Source organism: Corvus moneduloides, chromosome 7, assembly GCF_009650955.1.
Source record: "Corvus moneduloides isolate bCorMon1 chromosome 7, bCorMon1.pri, whole genome shotgun sequence".
Classification (NCBI taxonomy): domain Eukaryota; kingdom Metazoa; phylum Chordata; class Aves; order Passeriformes; family Corvidae; genus Corvus; species Corvus moneduloides.
In genome coordinates, this window is record NC_045482.1 from 37464899 (window position 1) to 37490176 (window position 25278).

At 41.0% G+C, this 25278-nt stretch overlaps 1 protein-coding gene across 2 annotated transcripts in view; it reads left to right on the top strand.

Annotated features, from left to right (window-relative positions):
* The window catches only part of MBD5 (methyl-CpG binding domain protein 5), a 109350-nt gene that overhangs the window by 50041 nt on the left and 34031 nt on the right, over nt 1-25278 (top strand). The window contains exons 3-5 of one of the 2 annotated variants that reach the window (XM_032115194.1): nt 11219-11355; nt 14326-14520; nt 17970-18027. The gene's annotated coding sequence lies outside the window, so the exon portion shown is untranslated. The remainder of the gene's footprint in view (nt 1-11218; nt 11356-14325; nt 14521-17969; nt 18028-25278) is intronic. The other variant, XM_032115195.1, reaches the window with a different exon arrangement.

Below are 25278 nucleotides of genomic sequence, written 5' to 3' on the forward strand. Positions count from 1 at the left end.
GACATTGGGGCTTGGAGCAGCCTGGGATAGTGGGAGATGTCCTTGCCAAGGCAGGGGTAGGAATGGATGAGTTTTCAAGCCAATCCCTTCTGGGATTGTGTGGATGTTAAAAGCCAAAGGCCAGAAGACAGCGCAGTGACTGTTCCCTGCCTTCGTGCAGCTCCCGGACTATCACCTTTCACAGACCCTGGATCACAGCTCCCTGATCTTGTTTCAGAGCCTGGAAGTGACAGTGAGCTCACCACAGCACCTAGAAAATGGTTTCCATATTCATTACCTATCATAGTAACAAATTGCATTTTATATAAAATGAATGCTCTTCTACCTCTCATCTTCATCATCTCAGAGATCTTGTCCAACTTCAACCATTCTGTGATCTGGACTGAAATATTTTCTCTGTGTTTTATACATATTAAATCCTTCCTAGCTGTACTTCTGCTTGTTGCTGTTGCAGTCCATTATTCTTCCTGCACGTCCCTCAGCTGCACATGTGCTTCAGCCTTTCCTTGCACTACTTGCAATGAGGAAAAACGATGCCAACTGGGAAAAGTTTGTGCAAGACATTTGTGTGGAAATGATCTCCCAACCAGGGAGCTGAGGAGCACAGCCCAGTGTCCTCCTGCTATGGCTCTGTGGCATGAAATTGATCTATAAAATCCTAAGTTTGTAGCTGCACTCCTGATGTGCCTTGGTTTTTTATCCCCTAAATTACTGATAGACACGATGTGGTAGATTTTAAATAGGGTTTTTTTCAGAGGCTGAAACATTTCTTGAATAGTTAAACAAATAAATAGTTAAGCACCAAATTCTGAGGGAGAAAAACTGGCATTGCTGTGTATTCAGAGCCTGTGCTCCAGGTGTGGACTGACAGAATACCAGCACAGTCTGTCCTCTCCCATGATGGAGAAGTTCTGGAGGAAGAGCTAAAACCATAAGTGATTTTTGGGTTCAGGTCAGGGGGATTACATTTCTAGCTGGAGGGAAAGAAGGGTCTGACTTCCTCCTCTGTGATCAATCCCTAAATCCAGAAGTAAGTATGTAAGAAGCTGAAACCAGTTTAGCCCCTCAGCCTGGGAAGTGAACTTGGAAAGTGGGATGAAGGGAAGGGAGGCAAAGAGAGGTTGCAAGGATTACAGACCCTTATGTGTTGGAATAGCAGGGCTGTGCTCCTTAAATTTTAGCTTAGATTCAAGTTCATGGAATATTTACAGTAATGGGATGTATTCAGTGAAAAGGGAGGGAACAACCCCCAACCACAACGTACAAAAGATCTGCTGGACTGACACAACAGTAAACTATTTGTTTAGGTGGAAATAGAAATTTATAAAACATGAATCTAGGATTGAACTATGTTCTAGCAGTGAACTAAATGAGGTGATTTAGTGATGATAAAAAGGTGATTTTAAAGCAGACAGATTGAGGATTGTCCAACTGCAGTTGCTGAACCCTGGAGTCCTGACTCTGTGGGAATTGATGGCAGAGCTGAAAAAGCATTTCAGTTACATGCCCAGATTACAGAATCACAAACACAGCCCTGTCATGACTGGATTTCATGGTTCCATTCCTGAATTTCAGTGTTCCATTCCTGCATTTTGGATTGGCCTCTCACTCCAAATACCTGACTCTTCTCCTGGTTTTCAAACATTTAGGTAACTCTTTGTCAGGTTTTGCAAGATGAGCTCTAGGACAGAGATTCCAAACCAGTTAAATTCCTTCTTACTGTCCTTGAACTCGGCTGAAACACTGTCAATGCTGAGGCTATCCCTGTCACTCATTTCCATGATTCTATGGCTCCAACAAGAGGTAAAAAATAAACATTTTGGAGGAGCATTGAAGGTGTTTCTGATGAGGTTTTCTTGTGAAGATCTAGAGAAAATAAACATGAATTCTTCTGTCAGTAGGTTTTGCAGTAACACCTGCAGCTTGATGATTTAAGTTCAATAAATTACTTAATTCAGGGTTTGGCCAACAAAAGTGAGTGGTGGGACAACCTGTGGCACATCTGGATTTGTCCAGATGGATCTTGAGTTTGTCCACAGCAGCTCAAGGCCTGACAGTAAAAGAAAACAGAGAATGTTTCTAAAAGCTCAAAGCTCAGAATGCTGAGTTGATGCTTTCAAGACTAGAAAGCAAAATAGTACAAAAAACTCACAAACCTGATCTGTGCTTCTAAAGAAAATGCACTAAAATAGCTGAAAACCTTCAAGGCACCCTTTGAACATTAGAAAAACTTGCATTTTATCTCCTTTTCACTCAAAGGCGTGGTCTTGGTGTGGTTTCAAATGCAAATGTTGGTGATCTCCAGGGCCTGGATGCTTTTTCCCTTTGACATTTCCTAAGCACCTAGTGCTGGCTGCCTAATTAGGGTGATTTAATTTTTTAACGGCTTTCAGTAGGTTTCACATATGGTACCTCTGGATGGATTTTGACAGCAGTACGAGATTGAAGGCCTTTGGCCAGTCCTTTGCAGGAATCAAACTGTCTCTTCATCTGTTGTTGTTTCAGTGGTTCACGAGAACCAGTCCAAACTCAGCTTTAGGGATTCGGGAGCTGGGAGCAGAGCTTTCCTCATGTCTCTTGATTCCCTTGGAATTACCCAGAGCTGTTCTGGTGCCTGGTGGCTCCCTAGGAGAAGGATTCCCTTCAGTGGGAAGTTCTGTTGGGATGTTTGGGAGCAGGACACTAACGTGTGCTTTCACCATGGACCCTGGCAGGGTGTGGGCAGCGATTCCCAGTGCTTCACATCCCAGATTATCATGGAATGGCTTGGGTTGGAAGGGACGTTAAAGCTCATCCCATTCCATCCCTGCCATGGGCAGGGACACCTTCCACTATCCCAGGCTGCTCCAGCCTGGCCTTGGACACTGCCAGGGATCCAGGGACAGCCACAGCTGCTCTGGGAACCTGGGCCAAGGCCTCCCCACCCTCACAGGGAAGATGCCAAGGCTCGTAACAGGTGTTTATCCAGGAGGAGATATTCCTGAGGGAATCAGTCTGGGAAAACTCATGCTCATTAGGTGGTTAAAATTACCAGGATTTGCAGTGTTCCAGAAAACACTTCCAGAAAGAAGTTTGGTAGCTGATAACTTCACAATTAACATTCCAGAAATCTCTCTGGCATCTCCTGGAATGCAGCTGAGCAGCAATATCACTTTTTGTGTAAAAAACAGAAGAATATGTTAAATTGCATTGCTGTTACACCAAAAGCTACCAAAAATAAATGGGATGCCTGTTCCTTTTTGTCCCTTCCATGGAACAAAAACTAAGCCTAGAGTTATGTTCTATCCGTGGCACTCTGTTAAATCCAGCAGGGATAGAGAGGAAAGGAAACACATTGTCCCTGTTAGACTTTTCAGTGGTTTGAGAGAGAAAAAGGCACTCTAGTGTTCAGTGGAAGGAGAAAATGAGCCTTGCTTTGGGTGCTGGAAGCCCAACAGTTAAAAATACAAGAAACCTTGCACTACTGCAAATCCTGCTCAGTTAAAGGGAACGTGGCAATTCTAAATCTTCTGTCCCAGGAAATCAGCACAGTTTTGAAATGTGTACAAACTGAAAACAATCTATGCCAGAACTCCTTGTGCTACTGCCAGCTAAAAGCAAGGAAGAAAGGGAAAAAAAATGAAATTGATGGGTTTCAAAGCTGATAATTGTGCTTGAGTGCTGTGGCTGTAAGTCACTGAATGGCTTTTCCTTGGATACAACAGTCACTGCATGTAAATGTACGCATGGTGCCTTTGCAAGAGTACAAAATACCTGAAACCCTCAATTCCAGTTATTAAAATACAACCTGATGCAACATTTCACCATTTGCCTTAACCTGAGATGATTCTGTGAATGTCAAATACCATCATGCTGAGGGAAATCAAAATTCATGCACAACATGATGGCAGAATGTGTGACCTTAACTTCAGAGCAGCACAACGTGTTAAATTATCTTGCTGTAGTTCCAAAAAGCTTCATGGATTAAGTTTTTTAGAGTGTTACTCTTCGAGAGTGGGGAATTTTAAAAACAATTTTCAATTCTGTGTGAAGAGACTTTTCAGTTTGGCTCAGCTTCTCCAAAATAATCTCTCAAGTCCCTGCCTGAGTCTGCAATCATTTTGGGCAGAGAAAATCATTACTCTGAAGGTATGTTGGATCTGTTCCTCAGGATGACTCCACACCCCTGGTTACGTCCATGGCCCTTCCCGAGTCATCTTCTGTTGCTGATCACACAAAAATTTGGAAGTAAAGCTTAAAACAAGCTTCTGTTCCTTTTTATTGGTTTTATGTCTTCTGTGTTCAAAAAGAGCAGCTGGAAAATGCGCTACAAAAACGGATTTTTATCAAACTTACTGGCAGAATTTATCCAGAGGTACAGAAATTGGAAAGAATTGTACAGAAATTCATGGAATCACAGAACCGTTTGGGTTGGGAGGATCTTAAAGCTCATCCCATCCCACCCCTGCCATGGCAGGGACACCTCCCACTGTCCCAGGCTGCTCCCAGCCCCAATGTCCAGCCTGGCCTTGGGCACTGCCAGGGATCCAGGGGCAGCCCCAGCTGCTCTGGGCACCCTGTGCCAGGGCCTGCCCACCCTCCCAGCCAGGAATTCCTTCCTAAATTTATTTTCAGCTTTGAGACTTTTTTTGCAAAGCCCAGGCTGCCATTTAGGGTGTGGTTGCAACAAATTTAGAGCTCGTTGTGGGTTTGGGGTTTGGACCAAGACGATTAATTAAATTAATGAAGCAGAAGGGATGTTTGTGCTGTCACATTAATTCTGCCACAAAACGATGTGTTTACAGCAAGTGGGCAGAAACACTGATATAAAATATTTTGGTAAATAAATGTAACAATAGGCCTTGATAATTTGAGGAATGTGAGAATACAGTGTTATTTCTGTGCAGGTGAATTTATATTTTCTGTATTTCATGTTTCTTTGGACAAATAAACCAGAAGTCTCTTAGGGAAAAACCTTGGTTTAAGCTGCTCTTTTTTATCAGCTGCCTAAAATACGTGAAGGCTCTGAGGTACAAACGTTTGTTACCCTCCTGTGTTCACCATCCTGTGCTCAGTTGGGCTGACCTGCAGCCCTGACTTACAGCCAAATCATTTGGTGTGTCCATTTACTACATTTTCCTGTTTTAGGATAAATTCTTACCTTGAGTAAGTTTACACAGCTTTGTAGTGAAGCCCTAATATGCAAAATGAGCATCTACCTGCACGAGTCAATTCTTAATTCTGGTGGTTTAACCAGGGACATGTTTATAGTTCAAAAAATAAATAATTCAGGAGCCTGGATCTGGCTTCTGTTGACTTTTTGTGACCCTACTTAAGATTTACTAATTCAGTCCTTCCACTTAGTACCAGTTAACTGTTACCTGCAAGGGCTTGAGTTGAGGAAAGACCTGGGCACTGTTATTTGAAGCTGTTAATGCAGAATATCGAGGGTATATATAATATAACATATCTGTTATGAGGCTGCTAAAAGCTCTGGATGATGCCACAGAGCAGGAATTCAACTGATGTAAAATCTTATCACTAATGATGTTAAAGGTGCACAGATCTCAGTTCATGGAAAATTAAAGATGCTCTTACTGGTTTTCAGGCTGTCTTGATACTAGGGAGAAATTATTGAATTATTAAGGAATAATTCTTGTTGTCCAAACTAAATGTTTCCATCTGTTCTCTGCAGTTGAGCAGGAGCTAAAATAGGCATTTTCTGTGCTCTGGTGCCATTTACAGAATGGCTTCATTTTATCTCTATGTTCAAAACCATCTTTTGTTGGCATTCTCTAAGACTTTGGTTGCTCAAATGAAGGTCCTGTTCCTCACACTTGTTGATCACGTTCATCCAAAGAGAGGGCAAAAGTAAAATTCCAATTTGAGGTTATTTTAGGTCCTGGTTTTGTTTAGGTTTGGTTGCCACGTTTGCACATTCACACATTCCGAAAAAGCAGATTGACATTTCCTCCCCTGGCATAGTGCTGCCATCCCTTGAAAGGCAGTTTCAAAATCCAACCAAGTTCTTTCTGTATGGAATTATTTTCAGCTTTGAACTTTTTGGAGGTGGCGGGACCATTCAAATCCTTCAAATTGGGATTGGTTTGGATCAGCTCAAAAAAACAGAGCCCAAAAATACTGAAATACAGGAGAGGCTGGTTGAAGGAGCAGCAACTCTCAGGGCTTGTAAGGTAAGGAAGAAGTTTCTGGGTGAAGAACACATCCAGGCATTGGAGTTTCTGTGTTCCTGCTGAGGAAGACAGATCCCAGTACAGATCCCCATAGCTGGTGACATTCCCAGTGCCGTAGCTGGCGTTCCTGCCCCTCAAGGTCCTGCCAGGTCACATCCAACTACCTGGACCTGGCATGTCCAGCTTGTTACGCATCAGACCAAGGCTGCTTCCCAAAATTTGGGAGGAGGTCTCTCAGAGCTGCCAGACTGAACTCAACTTTGCAGGAAGCTGGAGGGTCCTCACTCTCAGCTTATTGTCAGTGCCAGAGCGCTCAGATGGAGTAGGACTCTTCCCATCTCCCAGGTCAGGGTTGCCAGGGGATCTGATTGTCCGTCAATTCCAATCTCACATAATTCTGGAGGAATTTCAAGTTTTTCTCCCTGAACGGATGTCTTGGACTCTCTTTGGGAGATGGAGTCTCTCATCTGGAAGCTCCCATTAACTCCTTCCTGCCAGACCTTTGAATTAGGGAAGTTTGCAAGTGCAGGAGAGGAAACAAAAGCTTCAGGGGTCAGAAACTTCATCTTTTATTATGCCTGAAGTCAGAGAGTGTAAAAAACAGGCTGAGAATGAAGGAACTGGGACACTTTAATTGTGGTTTCTGTGAAGGAGGAAAAATTCAGTCATTAAATTGACATTTTGCAGTTGGCTGTTCTTAGAGCCATACAAAATTGTAAGGCTGTGATGTTATTACACTTACATTTTAATTATTAAATTAATATTATTTAATTCTTAAGCTAACTTAAGCAAAGCAATTTAAATTTTTCAGCTTCTTGTATATTAGGGATTTCTTTGGCTTGAAAGCGTTTTTTTTTTTTTGGTCATAGAGAAAACTTCATATAAAATCATGTAATAAAAAAGTAAATTTAGGTTTAACCAAGGTGTCTGTTGACTGCTACTAAAAGTCTTGTTCTCAGATCCTTTTCCTCTGCATGCTCTGCTGATGTGAAAATACTTCAATTTATACTTGTGTCATTAACTTTAAAAATCTGGAATTTAGTTGTTCTTGTTGTCAATTTGCTGTCAAACACCCTGACACTTTCAAATCCTTGTTTGTACTGTGCTTCTCCCCAGTGACATTTGGTACATTTGTCATTAATAATATTTAATATTTCCCTTTGGCCTTATTGCTGTTGTGATACATATTTCTAAAAATCGGAGGAATAGTTGATCATTTAGTACAATTTACTTTAAAAAAAATCTTAAAACCAGACTTTGTAAAATCTCTCAAAGCTTTCTGAAAACTCATTCAAACCCAAGCTAATTCTTGATAGAATTTTGAGCTCTATTTCTGAATAAATAAGATGGATATTTTTAAAATGATCAAACAGATTGAAATAGTAGGGCATTTTTATATAAATATAGACTCAGGAGTGATCCAGTGTGAATTTTATTAAACTCAGTGGGAAACCATCTATTAACCTTAGCAAGAATAGAATCAGAATTCCAGAAACTGAATTCTGCTTTAGGAGCCCTGTGCCCAGGGATTATTCAAATATCATCCTGATACTTTTATCAATGAATTGGACAATTAGTTGTACTAATTAGCAGCATCACTTTGAAAGAGCTGCTTGGAGGAAGTGGAGTGACAGCAACAGAGGCAGCCTGGAGCAGGCAGGGATGGAGCTGGGATGGAATTCCTTCTCCATGGAAATTCATTTTGAATTTTCTCAGCCTTTCCAGTTCCAGGATAATTTCTCTGCTGCAGGTTGGAGCCTGAATCCAGAGCAGAGTCTGCTGGGGTCTCCTCTCTGCTCCCATGGCAGCGTCTGCCCTGTGAGAGAGTTTAAAATAATCAAGATTTGCCAGTTACGGAGATTTGTGCCAAGAATTTTTAAATAAGAAGTAACACAGTTGAGAGAAGTTTATGTTATTTTCTTTGGGGAGGATTTAATTTTAAACAATGGCATAATGTCATGGCTAAAAGAAGACACTTTATTATGTGATGATAAAGTGTCATGAGGCAAAAATATAAACTGTTGGTGTGCTTGCTGCAAGAAATTTCTTCTCTCCTAATGAGTTTGGGCCTTTGGGATAAGAGATTCCTCTGAAAGTCCAGGTATCCTTTCTTCTCCTTATGCTGTGGGTACATTTATCCCAGTATTGGTAGAGTTGTGTGCATCGTGTTCCTGGAGAAATGGAACAAGTTCTGATCTTGGGGTCAACACAAATATATTTCTATAAAATAATCCGAGTCAGGAGATAGAAATGGAGATATTCTGGTGGGTTGAGTTAACTCTTGCCTGTGGAAGATGTGTTCCAGCAGTGTGGGAGCACAGGAGCAGCTGGAGGGGCAGGGAGAAAGGGTGGACACTGGGGTGAAAGACAGTTGTGACAATTGTTTCTCTCTCCTGTTTGGGTTATTTTACCAAATGTCTTCCCTTTGGAGGGGAATATTTATATTTTGTACAATAAGGCTGAGGGAGAGACACCTACAGAGAGAACTGGAGTCCTGATCCTGGTCCAGTGCAAAGGTGTCCCTGGCCATGGAAGGGGATGGGACTGGATGGGCTTTAAGCTCCCTTCCAACCCAAACATTCTGGGATTCTGTGATAAGAAAATTCAGTGATTTGTTAGTTCATAGTAATAACTACTAAATTTTTTTTACTAACTCATTCTTTTGTACTTAGCAACATTTGTTTAGGAGAAATAGAAGAAAAGACAAATTGGCATTATACAGACCTCAAATTCCTTGTTTATCTTCTCAGCTCTCATCAGTTTCTCAGTTATCTCTTTATTAAATTAAAGATCAGTGAAGGAGAAAAGTTGATTACATTTCCATTGTGAGCCAGAAAATAGCAATGCTTGTACACCAGGTATGCAAAGGGGCTGAGGGGAACAAATCAAGTTTTCAAAGTGCTGTGTTACAGATGAATGAAAATAATTTGTAAATTATTCATCAAATTTAATTCTAAGATGTTTTGAGAAAACCAAAATAAATTGGAATGTGTGATTGTTGCAGAGACCTTTATTCGCCAGACTTTACGGGTCTAAATCTTGAATATGAACTTCATCAAGATGTGGAGAATGCAGAGAACGTGAAATTGTTTAATGTCCAAACTGCAGGCAGAGCCTTTCCATGGCAGTATCAGCTAGTCATGATTTCTAGGATTGAGATATTGACTTAACCAATGTCTGATTTTTTCCTCTTGCAAATTAAAACTCCATTTCTTTTTTCCTGTAACTGGAGACACAAAAAATAGATAATATCCCTTCTTAACTCTTGTGTGCTCAAAACAACAGCCACTCAAATGACAGCGTTGCCAAACCTTTGAAAAAATGTTACTTATATCTATAGATCACATATGTAAAGTAAATATGTTAGTATGTTAGCCTTATATATATATCACACACATAGAGGAAATAGTATGCTACATTTGTAACGACGTATCACATCATTTAAAGAGATGTGACAGTTTGTTGGTCTTCCAGCTGATTTTTGAATCAACTTCTCAGAAAGACCTGCCTGTTTTACTGGTATTTCTTTGAGCTTTCGTGTTTTTCGCATGGTCCATGGTGTTGTTAGGCAGTTACAGTTCATTTTTGAAGTTCTGTTCATCTGGCCAACTTGTTGTCACACAAAAGCCCAGGAAAAGGCCATATGTTCCTGCAAAGGTAGCCTTGGAAGGTGGGATAGCTGCTGCTTCTTTTTTCTTCTGCCATCTGTTGTGCTTTGACTTCATTTTCTCCAGATACATGTCTAGCAAATACTCGGATAATAGATGGGAATTCTAATCAGTATGGAAGCAAGATTATTGTTTCCAACAGCTTTAGTCAGGTGTTCAGATTTTTTAGACATTTCCCTTGCTCTTTGGCATTATAACAGTTGAAATGTAGAATTAGGAAGCTGTAAACAGATAAACATGACTTTTATTTAAACAATGACAACGCTGAGATGCTCCCATGAACGCAGGAGAAAAGATTTTCAGCACTGCAGGCCTCAGAAATAAAATGAGCAAACTTCCTGGATTTCTCCAAGTGGCTGCTGCTCTTTCCACTTGGACTTTCTCGTTCCTGTCCGTGTGCCACTCCTTCCTGGTCCAGCCCAAGCATTCCTGCAGCCACAGGGATTAGGGAAGGATCTGGGTTAAGACTAATCCAGCAGAAATACACAAATCGGCTCCCTTGGCTGATCCATGAGGGACAGAGGGAGCAGCCTTGGAGCAGAGGGATGAGTTGTGCCCTCTGGCAGAGCGAGAGGCTGCACCTCAGGAATTCCCTCCTCAGGAATTCCCTCAAACTCCAGGAAAATGGAGGAGTAAGGAAAAAAATTTGGCGTCGTCAGAGTTTTCAGGCTTTCTGCTGAGGGGACGGCAGAGCCCTGATTTAGGCCAGGCCTTCTGGATTGAGTCTGAATTGGGGAAACCTGAAAATCCTGCGAGCCCTGTGGTTGCTCCAAGCATAATCATGCACATCTAATGCATATTTGCACCCACTTTTTATGCTGGCTGTAGGAATAAAGTGAAATACAAGGCCCTGCTTAGGCCCAGGTCCTGATTCTCCATCACGTGTTCAAGTCACAGCATTCTGTTTGGTTTAGGGGGAAAATCTACAAGGCATTTTAGGGGGAAAAAAAAGTCTACAAGTCTATAACCTACTTTCAGTGGTTCTAAACTACTTTGGGGGTTTTTATATTAATTTATAGAAATGTCCATGTGTGTGAGTATATATAAAAAGAGATGTGTATATAAATAAGCAAAACTGGGCGTCTTTTTGCTATTTTAGTTCTCTGAAGTTTTGTGGTGGGTCTTCTCAAAAATATCTCATTTTAGAGTCTTTTTCTCCATTCTCCAGCTGTGTGGGCTCTGTTTTTACAGCCTTAAATTCTCTACAAGTGTCAAGCAGGGGAGGGTACGGCCACACCTGGACCTTACCTGGACTGTAGGGAATTCTCCTGATTCTGTGTGTATGGGCAGTGAATACAGAGATCCTTCCAGAGGGAAATTAGGAATAATTTGCCTTTCTGCAAATCTCCTTTTAGTACAACGTGTATTTTATTGCAGGAAGAAGAGGCTTTATCGCAACAAAACGGGCAAAAACCACAAAGACTTGAAGAAACAGCACTTCTCTAATTCTTCCCAAAAGTTCCGAGACCCACCAAATCCTGGGGGATTACACCCACCAGTCTTCCTGATTTCAGGTAGGTGAATTCTCTCTTTGCCTCTCTTTCTGGGGAGCTGACCATTGCCATTCCCTGGAAGTGTCCAAGACCAGGTTGGACAGGGCTTGGAGCAACCTGGGATAGTGGAAGATGTCCCTGCCCATGGCAGGAATGGGATTTGATGGGTTTAAAGCCTCTTCCAAACCAAACCAGTCTGAGATTCTCTGATTTCTCTGAAATGAAAGACAATGCAATTAATAAATATAATTTTATGTGATTTTTTTCACTTAACAAAATAAAAGTAACAATTACTGTAAAGAAAATCAGACAGAACTGTATGCTCCCAAACAGGTCTCTAAGCTGCTGCTGCTATTTCCCAGCATGGAGCTCATGAGTCTATTTTGGAATTAACTGGTTTGGAGGAGAGGTTTTCAGTTCTAGCACAGAGTAAATAAGAAAAATAACCTGAGAAACAGCCAGTAATCAAGTTGTTTGGTTTAGAAGAAATGCATTTAAATTACAGCTAAAGTAAAAAGAGAACTGGCTGACTGCCACACTCTTTTTAACTCATTTGTGACAGCACACAATTAAAAAGTTCCGTTTGTTGCTCTTACTGGAATAACAGTTTTTGGTATTTTTCATGTTTCCTCATAAAAAAAATCTGTAATTTTAGATCCTGCAGATACTGTAGTTGTAAGAATATTGTTTGTATCTGGAGAGATTAGATGGGGACAGGATTTTTTTAATCTGTTAGCACAGACTTGTTATGTAAATAGGAGGCTCACAAAGGAAGGAGACAGCAAAAGGCTCTGAAAAAAACAGATGTGTCTTCCCCAGAAATAAAGTCACTGCTGGATTGCTGCAACTTTTTTGGGAATTTTATTGTTAGGGATGCGCATGGGATCAAAAAACACCCCAAATTCTGTAGTCACTGAGTAAGTCCATTTCCATACACTCAGTGCAGACAATTTTATCATTAATTTATTGTTGCTATTTAATTTTGATCAATTAAAAATCAGATTATTCATTGAAATTAATTCTAATGATGCTTTCCTGTAGATTTCTCGAGGCCTTTGGAGGAAGCTCCTTTCCCTGATGTTCCTGCAGTCCTTAGCACTGGCCATGTGACCCAGATTTTTTAAGCCCTGCTATGACTTAGGTTTTATTCTTGGGCTCTTTCATCCATCTATTGGAATTGTTTCCAGTAAATTACAGTTTTGCAGTGGTTGCTGTGATTAGCACTTTATGCTCCATGGGGAATTCTTCACAAAAATGTCTCTTATCAATACCTTTCAATGTGTTTAAACATTAATAAATAATTTTATATGAAGAATGTTACATCCATACTGGAATTATGATCTAAAATACATTTTTATGCAAACTCTTTAATGGCAGGCTATACCATCTTTCTGATTGCTTTTGTTACTGTAAAGATAAATTATAATTACATGAATAACCTGCTTAAGGTGGTCATGTTTTGAAATACTTCCATTCAATAATATCTGTGCATTCAATAATATTGTGGACTGAATGTTCCTTGTTAGTACTCGGTATTTAGAACAGGTAAACTCTGGATAGGGCTTAAACATGGAAGTCCTCTAGTGCCCCAGTGCTTAAGAAAATCTAAATATATATTCATCATTTTATAGGAGTGTAGTTTTTAAAGTGATACTGGTTGGGGACGAACTGTACAGAGTTAATAATTTTTATTTTAAGTGTTTGCATGTGAAAAAAGCCTGTTTCTGAAAGGCTCTGCCAGGTTGGGAAAGGCAGTTTGAGACAGCCAAGAGTCATTCATGTCCATTTTTACAAAATGCTGGGCCCTAATTTTGCACTTCAGTTGGGAAGATCAATTGAAAACTCAGTTAAACTGGGGATACTGATGAAATCAGTGAAACCAAACTGTGGGTTTTGCTTCCAAACTTCACTGAGAGATTTAAATAATCATGGGAAATGCTGTAGTTGGCTTCACAGCCAGTGAACTGTGTGACTTTTGTGTTATACCCTGTTTGTTTGGCTTATCTGAAATTTTTCATTCCCATTTTATATCAGGGTTTTCTGTGACAGGGGAAGGTTTTAACAACAACCCAGACCTTCACTGTGATGATAAATGTCTTTTAAAGAGATTCCGAAGAGGTGATTTGAAAATCAGAACTAATTCTTTCCATTTTCTGAAGGAGTCAAAAACCATTGATGTTGCATTTGGTTTTAATGAAGATTTATTTTGGAAAAAACGTGGAATCCCCAATAATTGTGAATTTGATGCCCAACTGGGCCTGTGGTGAGTCGTCAGGCTCTCGGATCCAAGGGTTTAAAGGCCCCATTAACTTTTTGGGATATGCCTTTAACCTGATGAGCTCCAATCCATTTCACCTCTAGAAGAATCCAATTAATTGACTCCAGGTCCTGGGAAGGCTGCTGGCTGCTCTCAGGGTCGGAGGGATTGCAGCAGGGCAATCCGTGCTGGAGGGACTGAGCCTCTGGAGCAGAGCAGGAAGGGTGGAAATGGCTCAGGAACAGGCAGATGCCAGGGAATAATGAGCCAAGGCCAAGCTGGATGTGACTTGGAGCAACCTGGACTAGTGGAAGGTGTCCCTGCACATGGGAGGAGCTGAAATCAGCTGATTTTAAGGTCCCTTCCATCCCAAGCCATTCTGGGATTCCGTGATCCAACAGCTTCTGTTTCAGCCAGGGGTTCTCCAGTGTCCTGTGCCTGAGCCAAGACTCATTTATAGCTCATCTGTGGTGCTGGTGGAACCTTTTACCTCACCAAGGCCTTTTGCAGCATCACAACTCTAAAACTCAGCTTTTTGTCTTTAGCTGGAGGGGTTTAGTGTGGATCAGTACAACTCAGAGGCAGCTTCAGTTCCAGTCAAAGCCATTCCTTAAAAACGAATCTTACTTTGTTTGTACTGCAGAGTGATTGTGTAGGGCTTACAAAGCAATCAAGAGAAGTGCAATTAAGACATTTGGCTCATTGTTTTAATTGAAATACTGTGATTATCTCAGCAGATGTGAGTGGGGTGCAGGAGTTCCTCAGATGAGGGGTGGAGGGAGGCAAGGAGCCAGCCCCAATGGACATAGCCCATCATCGAGAGCACAACAGGAGACTGTCTAAAGCAAAGCTCAAAGTGCAGCAGGAATTTTAAAAAGCCTAAAAGATCCCCAAGATAACTTGAAGCAAGACCATGAGAAGCAATGTAGGTGAGTATTCCAAAGTAAATCAATGCATTTATTGAGCTGAGAAACTTGAACTTTGGTTTTTGTAGTTTTACACTGTGGCGGCGAAGACGAAATATTTGAGGCAACATTAAAAAAATAACCAGAAGATCGGGCATCTTCAACATTTGATGGTGCTGAAGTAGAAAAGTAAACAGTTTAGCAGTTCATGCCTTGGTGGAAGGCAGACAGTGCACCCAAACGTGGACTTTTTGATAAGAGAACAAAGAAAAAAAACTTTCCTGACCTCACTGTACCAGATGGTATCCAACCAGCGTGTGAAGCACAGCATTGTAACGGGGAGAAAACCACCATTTTGTGCTGCTGTGATTCACATGGAGCATTAGTCATAACTGGGAGTATTATATTTTGACATAATCAGACAATAGAACTCCAGTTCTCCGTGCTGGAAAATGCAGCACCATTCCTGCCCTGGATGATGGTTGGAGGAGCAAAGTCTAGCTGCCTGAGATGGAGCCAGACCTCTCCAGCACAATATCAAATCAAATGCTCGTATTCTTACAGATTTTCCTAATCAAAAGGCAAGGTTATGCCATGTCAACAACCAGCAGATGGGGAAAAGAACGTCCTAGGAAGCTCAAAGAACACGCTTGGAAACGGAGCTATAAATACCAGGCTAATTCCATAGCTTTAAGATTTCTCCAAAGCTTTTTTAAATCCCTCCAGAAAAGGCTGAAGAGATCCCTAATCTGAAGTGGCCCAGTTGAAGGAATGTGTGTGTTTTTATTTTTAAATGAAATTAGGTTGATCTACAATAGAGTGTTGGGCATCTTAGTGAGTCACTGGCGTGGCTGTGCAATATTTGTTGGATCAAAATAAGAGTTTTAAGCACATTTTCATTCTTATCAGGACTTCCCTCTTCAGAGGAAATGTGGAATTCTGTCTGATCACCTCTGAACTGAGATGTGCAGCATTCTCACAGAATCCTTGATGTTCACAGCTCATTTGGAATCCTTTTTTTGAGAGCTGTCCCTGGTTAGGGAGAGCAGATGCAAATTCCTTGGTGGAATTTTATGCAAATCTCGTGTTCCCTGTGAGGGTGGCAAGGCCCTGGCACAGGATTCTCAAAGAAGTTGTGGATTCCTCATCCCTGGAAGTGTCCAAAGCCAGGCTGGAGCACCCTGGGATAGTGGAAGGGGGTGGATTGGGATGATCTTCAAGGTCGCTCCACCCCAAACCATTCCGGGATTCTCCTTCCATAGGAATCTCCTCACTCCTTAAAAATATCCCAGATTTTCTTGGGGTGTGTTTGCTCTTGGTGAGATTAAAGGCAGGAGGTGTTTTGCAATACTGGAGCTGCCCTTAATAATTCTAAGAAATAATATTATAAAAAGAATATTTAAAATATTAAAATATTTATTCTTTATTTATTTTTAAATAATATTTTAGTGTCTATTTATTAAATTTTAATCAATAAATTTCATTTAAATTGGTATTAGCCAGAGGAATGCAAAGCAGAGCAACCAGCCCATGCCAGATTTAGAAATCAGGGCTCCTAAAGAGCAGCTGAAAGCGTTGGGTTTGTTTATTGTAGGAAAAAAGGGAACACTGTAGGATGGGCAGAAAAAAAAGATAAGAGGGTTTTATCAAAGCAATGGTGGGGGTTGCTCTGTAGATTTAAAAAAAAAATAAAATAAAAAGCAAGTTCCGTTTGCACCAAGTGTGATTTAGGATAGATGGAAAGAGAAAACAGGCCAAGGTTTTTTTGTTTTTCCTCATACCTGACTGCAAATATGGATGGAAAACTGGGATATTTTACCTCTAACTGTCAGGAAACTTTTAAAAACACACAAGGAAGGAGCTTCCAGAGACAATTTCAGTATTTCTGACTTCCCACTGGCCATGGGCTGAACATTTTGCTCTCCTGAGATCCCTCTTCATTCACATCCTCAGTTTCTCTAATTCTATCACCTTAATTTTGGGATCAACTTTGTCTCATTTCCCTGCAAACCTTTTGTATTCCTGACAACACACTTCAGTTGAAGGTGTGCAGTAAAAATGAACCAAAGGACCTTTATTTTCTTCAATAAAATGCTTTGAAAAGCTCTTCTTTCAAAGAGAGGGAAATTCAGGTTCAGCAGCCTTTGGAAGTTGCCCACTGATTTCCTTGGATTCAGGAGTCCAGGAGATGGTGCAGTGGAACATGAGAAATAAATACCTGCAGCATGAACGTTAAATATGTTGTGATGAAGAGGTGCCTGAGTGGTTCTTTGCCCACGTTTTCCCCAATAATTCACTTTTTGGAGCAGCAGAACATCCTCAATATCTCTGTTAGGCAATTCCAGAGCCGTTTTTGGGGGCTCTTTCAGAGAATAAAGAACTGTTTGAGTTGTAAGTTAGGATCTGGCTCCGTATCTTGTCCTTCAGCTGGGACGAAGCAGTGCATTTTCCAGGCTCTTATCTTTTTTGGAGCTTTGTTCTTAAACTCTTGGATGTGCTGCATCCTTAAAGGGCCACATGGTTTTAATTTCTGGGTGCCTGTGGGCCTTACTCTCATTTTTCTTTCCCCTGCTTTGATGAGCTGGTGGAATTCTCTTCTGCTTGTCAAGCTTGCCTGTGATTCACCCTTTTGTTTAGCTCCTTTTGGAGAGAATCAAACCTTTGCTGTCTGCTTTGGGGTATTTCTCCTGCAGGAAAATCAGGTTTTCCAGAGCAAAGCCAGGGATACCTGGCAGGGCAGAGCTGAGCATCACCACCAGGTACCACCTTGCTGTGCAATAAACATAAATTTGTCATGTTTGGGTGGCAAATCCCCTCCAAGGAATGTTTTACCACCCCTGCTCCAAAGCAGGGAATGTTTTATCCTAAAATCAATTGTTTCATTTCCCAGGAGCCAGACTCTACTCCTCACACTTCGTTGGCCAAGGAAATTTATCCTTATTAAGGTGCTGGTGTGAACACATCTGATCATTGTTATGTAAGAATTCATCCCCAAAATACACAGACACCAACATTGAGGCACTTTGCTCCTTTTAGTGGGCTAAAAATACCTTGGCTTGCTGAAAAGTAAATCTCTGAGTGAAGGGGTTGGGGCAGCCAGACACTCCTGAAGCACAAAATGTTATTTAAAATAGTGGGGGGTGTGTGTACAGAAAAGAATTTTGATCATCTGTGTTGCCAGAATTTGGATTAAACTGAAGTAAGGCTGATTTTTTAAAAATAAATCATCCATTCGCAGTTTCTTAAATATTAGATTCTTTTTTCCGTGCTGCGATGTTTGATAGAAATGAAATGTGTACAAAACAAGAAGTGGAAACAGTTTCAAAGGAGAAATAATATCCTAAGGAACCTTTCTAAGTGTTTATAAATATGAAGAAATAATTAAGAACCGTTTCATGTTGAAATCTCAATGTCCTAAGTGCAGTGTGTTGCTCACTATTGTTTATTTTCTGTTTTAACTGATTATTTTCCAGCTTGGAGTGAACAAGATGAACAGAGCCACCTTCAATCTAATGCTTAATGAGGAAAAAGGTCAGGTTTTTTTCATTTTTATTTCAATCCCCTTCCCTACTCTTAATTAATACATTAAAAATACTCTCTATGGCCTTTATTGGTTTCATAGCTTTTAAGTAACAAAACAAAGGTGATGTTTTAATGGCAGGGTGAGCAGGAATATTTTTAAATCCAATGGTGATTTCAGGAAAGAGCTGACTCAGAGCAGTGTGAGGAGAAAAAGGGGCTGGAGAAGGAAAGGTCATGTATACAAATCTTCATTGAGATTGATTAAAAATGATTAAACTTGTAACTAATAAATCTCTGCTATAGCAAGAAGGAAACATTTGGCATTTAAAAGGATTAAAAACACTTTTTTCCCCTAAATATCCTTGAACTTTTGCATCCTTTTTTTTTTTAGAAAACAGAGAAAACTCTCTCAAATAAAGTAGTGGGGCCAAATTCTCCAAATACTTCTACATTGAATTAGTAAGTAATTATCTGCTAATGGAGAGATTAATCAAATTTGTAGCATCCCAGGGTCCAGAGGCAGTCCAGACTCTCCAATATTATTCCATTTATGCCAGATAAGGGAGGGGGGTTTGCATTGAGGTGTCTGAAGAGCTGATTTTTATGGTTCCCATATATTTTTTAATACCTTAAGTGTACTTTCATCAGGGAAATTGCTGAGCAGAGCTACGTAATTCAATAAACAGTTGAAAAAAGAGCACTTGGAGAAAAAATTCCAAGGGTCTAAAAATAGTACAGGCACGTGATTACTACTTTGGCACAAAAGCATAATTTATGGGTTTAATTTGCAATCTTGCTACAGTTCTGACATTCTCCTGTGCAGGAACTCAGGCTGAATTATTCAAATTATTGAAATATTGCTCTGTCCTCAACTTCAGGTGTCTGATACAGAGAAGGTTGTATCATATTGAGACCTCTGCATTGAAAATATGGGAGGGTGGGCTTCATTTTGGTCATTTATTGCTTAATTTTTGCTCCTAAAATTGATGGAGATGTGGGGCTATTCAATAATTGTTATTCTGGTGCTTGGAGTCTTTCCCCAGATTTCCAGGAATCTTGATTTTTTTTTTTTTTTTTCCCTGTTTTTTAATTGCTTGTCTAAAATCGAATTGAATTTTCCTGGTCAGTTTTTGAAAGAGTTCTATTCAAATTTTTTTTTTCTTTTAAATTAAATCTTCATTTTCCCAAATTTCCATTTCCCTGGTAACCTCTTAAGTCAACAATGTGCAGCAGAACTGAGCACTTACAAATAGTTATTTCCTCCCCACTTTCTGCATCTGTTTATTAGATATTTTGGGAACATTCTTTATCAAAGATTCCTAAAATTCATATAATCTTCATTATAAAATCATTGCAGAACTCTGCTGAATAATATCAGCTTTTTGGAAGCCTGTAACACGAGAATTGAAAGAAAACTCATTTCTTTATCCAAATTCCCCTAAAATAGAGTGGATGTAAAGTTTCTCCACTTCTCATTAACATCTTGCTCAGTGATATTCCATTTAGTAATATTCCCTAGGAAAGGTTTGGATGACAGTGACATCATTCGGGGCTGATTTCTGGTGCATACCAAATATTAGCCTTAATTTTGTAAATACCTGAGTGCTGCCATCTCTCTGACACGAAGTAGGTCTGTGTCGTGCACAGTTCTGACCTATTTCCCTTGGGAAGTGAAAAAATCCATGTGGTGCAAGGCTTGGAAGAGCATCCGAACTCCTGGCTGTCCTTCCATGGGGTGGATTTCGTGAATCCATAGTGAATAGCCAGGGATGAGGGATAAACCCAAAATCCTTTTGTTTCCTGCCTTTTTTTGGGGTTTTTTTTTTTCGCTTTTTTTGTGCAAAGCCTTTCAGAGCTCTCTGTATCTCAAAAGGATGGGCTTTATCCATTCTTTCATTGGAAGTGGCAGCCTCAGTTGCTCCCAGCTCTGGGAATTACACAGAAAGATGGGTTAAAGATCGTCCTAGGAGAAGGTTTCAGGGATTGGTGCTATCCATAAGGACTGCTGGGAGAATCCTGCTCCTTCCCAGTTCAGCCCAGTTGGCCATTGCCTTGGATGACTTTAATGGCACAATCAAATCTCCAAAATCAAGGATACTCTGATTTTTCCCTGGACACTGGTGGGAAGGATATCAGATTTATATCTGATTAATTAACAGCACCCTCAGCCAAAATGCTCCAAGGAAAGGGATTTGGATTTCCTAATAATCAGCTGGATTCCATGGACATAAATCAGTCTTTCTCCATGAAAATCATTTCCTTGTTGTTTTATTAGTGCAGATCCCTAAATAGCAGAGCTCAACTGGCTGCTTTGGGCATCTGGTCTTGGATGCTCAGGAAAACAAATGCCAGAGGGTTCTGTCCAACCACGTGCTGGGAAAGCAGGCTGGGAGCAGGGCAACATCCAGGGGGCTCCTGGGTGTGGAGAACCCGGACAGGGGCCTGGAGTCTTCATGGATTTTTGCTGTTTATGGGTGAATTCACCCAAATGGCTGTCAGGGAATCATCCAGCTTGGAAAAACCCTCCAAGACTGAGTCCAGCCTGTGGCAAATCCCCACCTTGTTACCATCCCAGAGCACTGAGTGCTGCATCCAGGTGCTCCTTGGACACCTCCAGGGAATTATTTTGTAGAGTGGTTAAATTCTAATCCAAAAAAATTCCACAGCGTCAAAAGTGATATAAAATAAGAAAATATAAACCTTGTTATTGATATAAAACTGCTTTAAAAGTTGGAAATAACTCAGTATCAGAGCTGGTTGGACTGGTACAAAGTGAGTTGGCACTGGGGCAATTTAAAATGCCCATTTTAATTAAGTCATTCAGTGCAGAGCAATCTTCTGGTTGTGGCAAAGTATTCTTAATACTCTGTATTTACAAGTGAGATGTGTTTTCAACCTGAAGGCCGGAGTATATCATGAATATATCATGTTTATCATGACTAAATCATGAGTAAATCACTTGTAGAGCTGTGCCATGGCCTGGACACCACCCCAAGGAAAAGAATCCTGAAGGATTCAAGGTTTCCTTCCTACTTCAGGCCCTTTTGTTTGTTGAATCATTGGCCTAAAAATAGGCCCTCATAAAGTATTCATCACTGATCTAATTAGTCAGGAGAATGCTGCTTTTCAAGGTGGGAAAGCATTCCCAAAAAATGATGCAACATTTGTATCTAATTAGATGATACAGGAGAATCCTGGCTAATTGCTTTGATAGACTTAAACAGATTAATAATGTGCAAGTGGTAACTAAATAAAAACTCCTTTTCGCTGAGTGCTTTGAAAGTGATGCTTTTTAAGAAGCTAAAATTTCTTATTAGTTCTGAAACCCCAAGACTGTGATTTGAGAGTATTTCTCATTTTGGAGGTTTTTTGGGGCTAGGAAGGAAAGCCTCGAAAATGAGATTGTAATTTGTGTCTCTAAGCAGTGTTTGGTGTTTGTTCTAAGTGTTTGCAAAGCTTTATATTCAAAATGTGGCCACTCCAAAGGTAGGAGCTGGGATTTGTGCCTCAGAGAGCCAGGAAGGGATTGTGGAGCCCCTTTGTGATCCATGGAATTGTTGGGCACTTAAAAGTTCATGTTCAAGGAAAAAGTAATGGAGCATCAAAAGTGATCAGAGGACAAGGGGGAAGAAGAGGAGAGATTTAGATTATATTTTAAAAGGAAAGAATTTATTACTCAGAAGCTTGGAGCAAGCTGGGATAGTGGAAGGTATCCCTGGGGGTGGAACAAAATGGCCTTTAAGGTCCCTTCCAACCCAAACCATTCCATGATTTGCAATATCAACCTGTCAAAATTTGTCTTAACTGGCTCAACGTCCACTTGCTAATAAAATAAACATCATTCGTATCGTATGTAACAGACTGGAATCCAGACAATTAATACCTAGTTTAAATTTCTTTTTATATCCTATCGAGTTTTCTATTTTCCCACTTGACTAAAAAAATTGTTAAAGTAAATATTAATGGCTGAGTGTGCAAAGAGGCTGCCTGGAACCCAACATTTCAAAAAGGGAGAGAGCACCAGCAGATGAAAATTAAGGAGAAATTTTCCGTGCAGGGAAGGGGTCGAGGGGGCTAAAGGGGGGAAAGAATTCCGTGTAGTTTTTGCGTAGTTCTCCAGTGAAATATTTTGAAGGATATTGTAATGAAACTGGACTGCAAAACAAATCTAAACATCATGTGCTGGCACAGGGCAGAAAGTGGTCGCTGGTTTGGATGTGGAAAGCTTTTTTACTTGTGGTGAGATAACAGGACTTGTCTGGAGCTGTGAGGAGATTACTGAGGGGAGGGATTTATTACATGGCTGATGGAAATCAGGCCTTTGGATTCATTCCAGTGTCCAGAACGCTTTGGGTTTGGTCCAAAATCCAACTCCTTTGCATCCCAGTCCAAAGTGCTTCAGAGAGTGCTTGGATGGGGAAGGGGCAAACGGTGCGTGAGGAGATGGGGGGGTTCTGCAATCGTGGAATCCCAGGAAAAGGTTGGAAAAGGCCTCCAGGGCCATGGAGTCCAAGCCATGCCCGATGCCCACCTCATCTCCAGCCCAGAGCACTGAGTGCCACCTCCAGGCCTTCCTTGGACACCTCCAGGGATGGGCACTCCAGACCTCCCTGGGCATTTCCAAGGCCTGACCACCCTTTCCTTGGAGAAATTCCTGCTGATGTCCAACCTGAGCCTCCCCTGGCACAGCCTGAAGCTATCTCCTCTTGTCCTGTTGAGTTGTAAATCTCTGGACCAGTAGAGCTTTGAGTTGTGTGGTGTTATTAAATTAATTAAATCAAAGAACACCCAGGAGCTTTCCATCTGTGGCTTACGATGGATTTCAGTATGGAAATATGGATGGGCACCTCTTACCTGTGCCATTCCTGCCTATGGCAACATGCAGAGATCACTGCATGGACTGGGGGCTTTATTTTGTGGAAATCCACATGGAACTTTGCTGGATTTTAGGGAAAAACATCTCATTCCGTGAGCATTTCCTATAAAACACGGATTGTGTGTGTATTGGAAACTCCCAGGGAGCCTTAGCCTGGTTTTCTGGATCTTATCACACCCAGGCACCTCAGGGTGTCCTCCCAGCACAGAAAATTGCACAGAACAGGTCAAATTTGGGAGCTGGGAATAGCTCTGGTCACTGCTCCTGCTTAGGGGAGCGTGGGGGTTGAAGTAATTTTGTACCTGGAGGAGAATGGAATTTAGAACCATGGAATTCCAGAATGGTTTGGGATGGAAGGGACCTTAAAGATCCTCTAATCCTCACCTTCCACCATCCCAGGTTGCTCCAAGCCCCATCCAACCTGGCCTTGGACACTTCCAGGGATCCAGGGGCAGCCACAGCTTCTCTGGGCACCCTGTGCCAGGGCCTGCCCACCCTCACAGGGAACAATTTCTCCCCAATATCCCACCTAACCCTGCTCTTTTTCCTAAAAATATTTAAATACTTTCCACAGATTAAACGGTTCAGTGAATTTTTTTAGCTCTTTTCAGTCCTGTTTTACTCCAGGTGCAGTCCAGACAGAGGTTTATCTGATTAGATGGTGATAATCCTGTGGTGGAGGTGGAATGGGAGCTGAAGCAGGGCCCTGCAGAAGCTGTAGAAATGAAAAGTTACTTTGAGGTGTCTCTTGCAAAAAAAAAAAAAGCAATTCCTGGATATCATTTGCTCATAATGGCCCTAAATAGCAACATGAGCCACAGCAAGGCTGGGCTGAGACATGAGCAACTTCCCCTGCACCGGGTGCTCCCAGTATTTTATAAATTTTCTGATTTTATTGCATTACAGAAGGGTAATTCTCACTTAATTCACAATACCAGGGAAATTTTTTACCTGTTTCAGCCTTCCATGGGACCTACAGTAAAAATGCCAGTGCAGCTTTCAGCAATAAGGTAAATTCTGGCCTGCTTTTGATGAAACCTCATCTGCTCCCTCCTTAATCAGAATAAAACCACTCAAACCCCCAAATTTCTGAACTGAAAACCTCAGGGAGCCCTGAACTGTTGCCAAGAGCTCTCCAAATCCTGTTTCTGTGTTCCAGCCTGGGAGATTAAAGGGTAGATTGTTCTGATAGGAGACCTGACAGGGTGTCCATGGGACACCCACTGTGACCTTCACGGGGCAGGAGCTCATCAGGCCCCTCGTCCCTTCCTGAGATTTGGCTGGCCAAGGGTTGCATCCCGTTGGAATGCTTGGGAAAGTGGAACCAGATCCCTGCAGAACAGTGCCAGCCCATTCCAGAAGCCTTCATCCTGCAGGAAAGCTGAACTCACACAGTCATTAAGGTTGGGAAAAGCCTCCAAGATCATGGATTCCAACCTTTGGCCAATTCCCTGTTCTTTAGATTCCAGCCCCTCAGTGGAGGGGGTCTGTCCAGCCAACTCCTTGTATCCACAGCCTTCTTGGAAATACCCTGGTGAGGGTTTTGGGTTTTTTTTTTTCCCTTTTTGGAGCATTTGGAACTTTACATTTCTAAGCAGCACTTCTAAAGGGAATGTTCTGCATGAGGGTACTTAAGGGAACATTTTCCAGGACTATATTTATGCCTCTGTAGTCTTGCTTTAGTGGTCTTGAAGGAAGGAGCTGTTATTACTGTTAAATATAGATGTAATGTGGTGTTATTGCAGAAATGTCTTTATGTTCCATTTCTGTCTTTAAAAAAAAAACCCTTTTCTTATTAAAATCAGTCAGGTCTATAACACTGATTATGTTTTAACATGTTGGCATAATGTTAGTGTTGGGAATAAGGCAGGATTGACACCTGATTCCAAATAAAACCTCCTAACATTGTTACTGCAGCAGTCATCAGTGCCATCCTATATTTGAATTTAGGATTGTTGCTTTTTTTCTGGTGTATTTGCTATTTAAATTCCACATTCCATGTTTGTCTCACCTCAATAAAATGTCCAGTCTCAAGAATTAAGTCTCACCTGGTCAGCTTGAAAAAACTATTTTGGGGGAATGACACAACTTCTGTCATGAGAGAAAATCTCTGAGGGGAATTATTGCTGAGGATATTCAGATTGTTTCATAGGTATTCAGAGATCAGTCACTGCCGCTGGCTTTTCCCTTTTTATTACCCAGTTGTTTGGTGAGATGATTATTTTAATTCAATCGAAATGCAGGAGGTTTGCATTTTTATGGATATTATCAAAGCCTAGAAGCAGCTTCCTTCACATGAAATTCATTCAGTTTTCTAAGCAATTTTTAAAGGGCATTAATTTAGTCATCTGCTGATAGTTCTGAACAGAAGCATATGTGAAAAT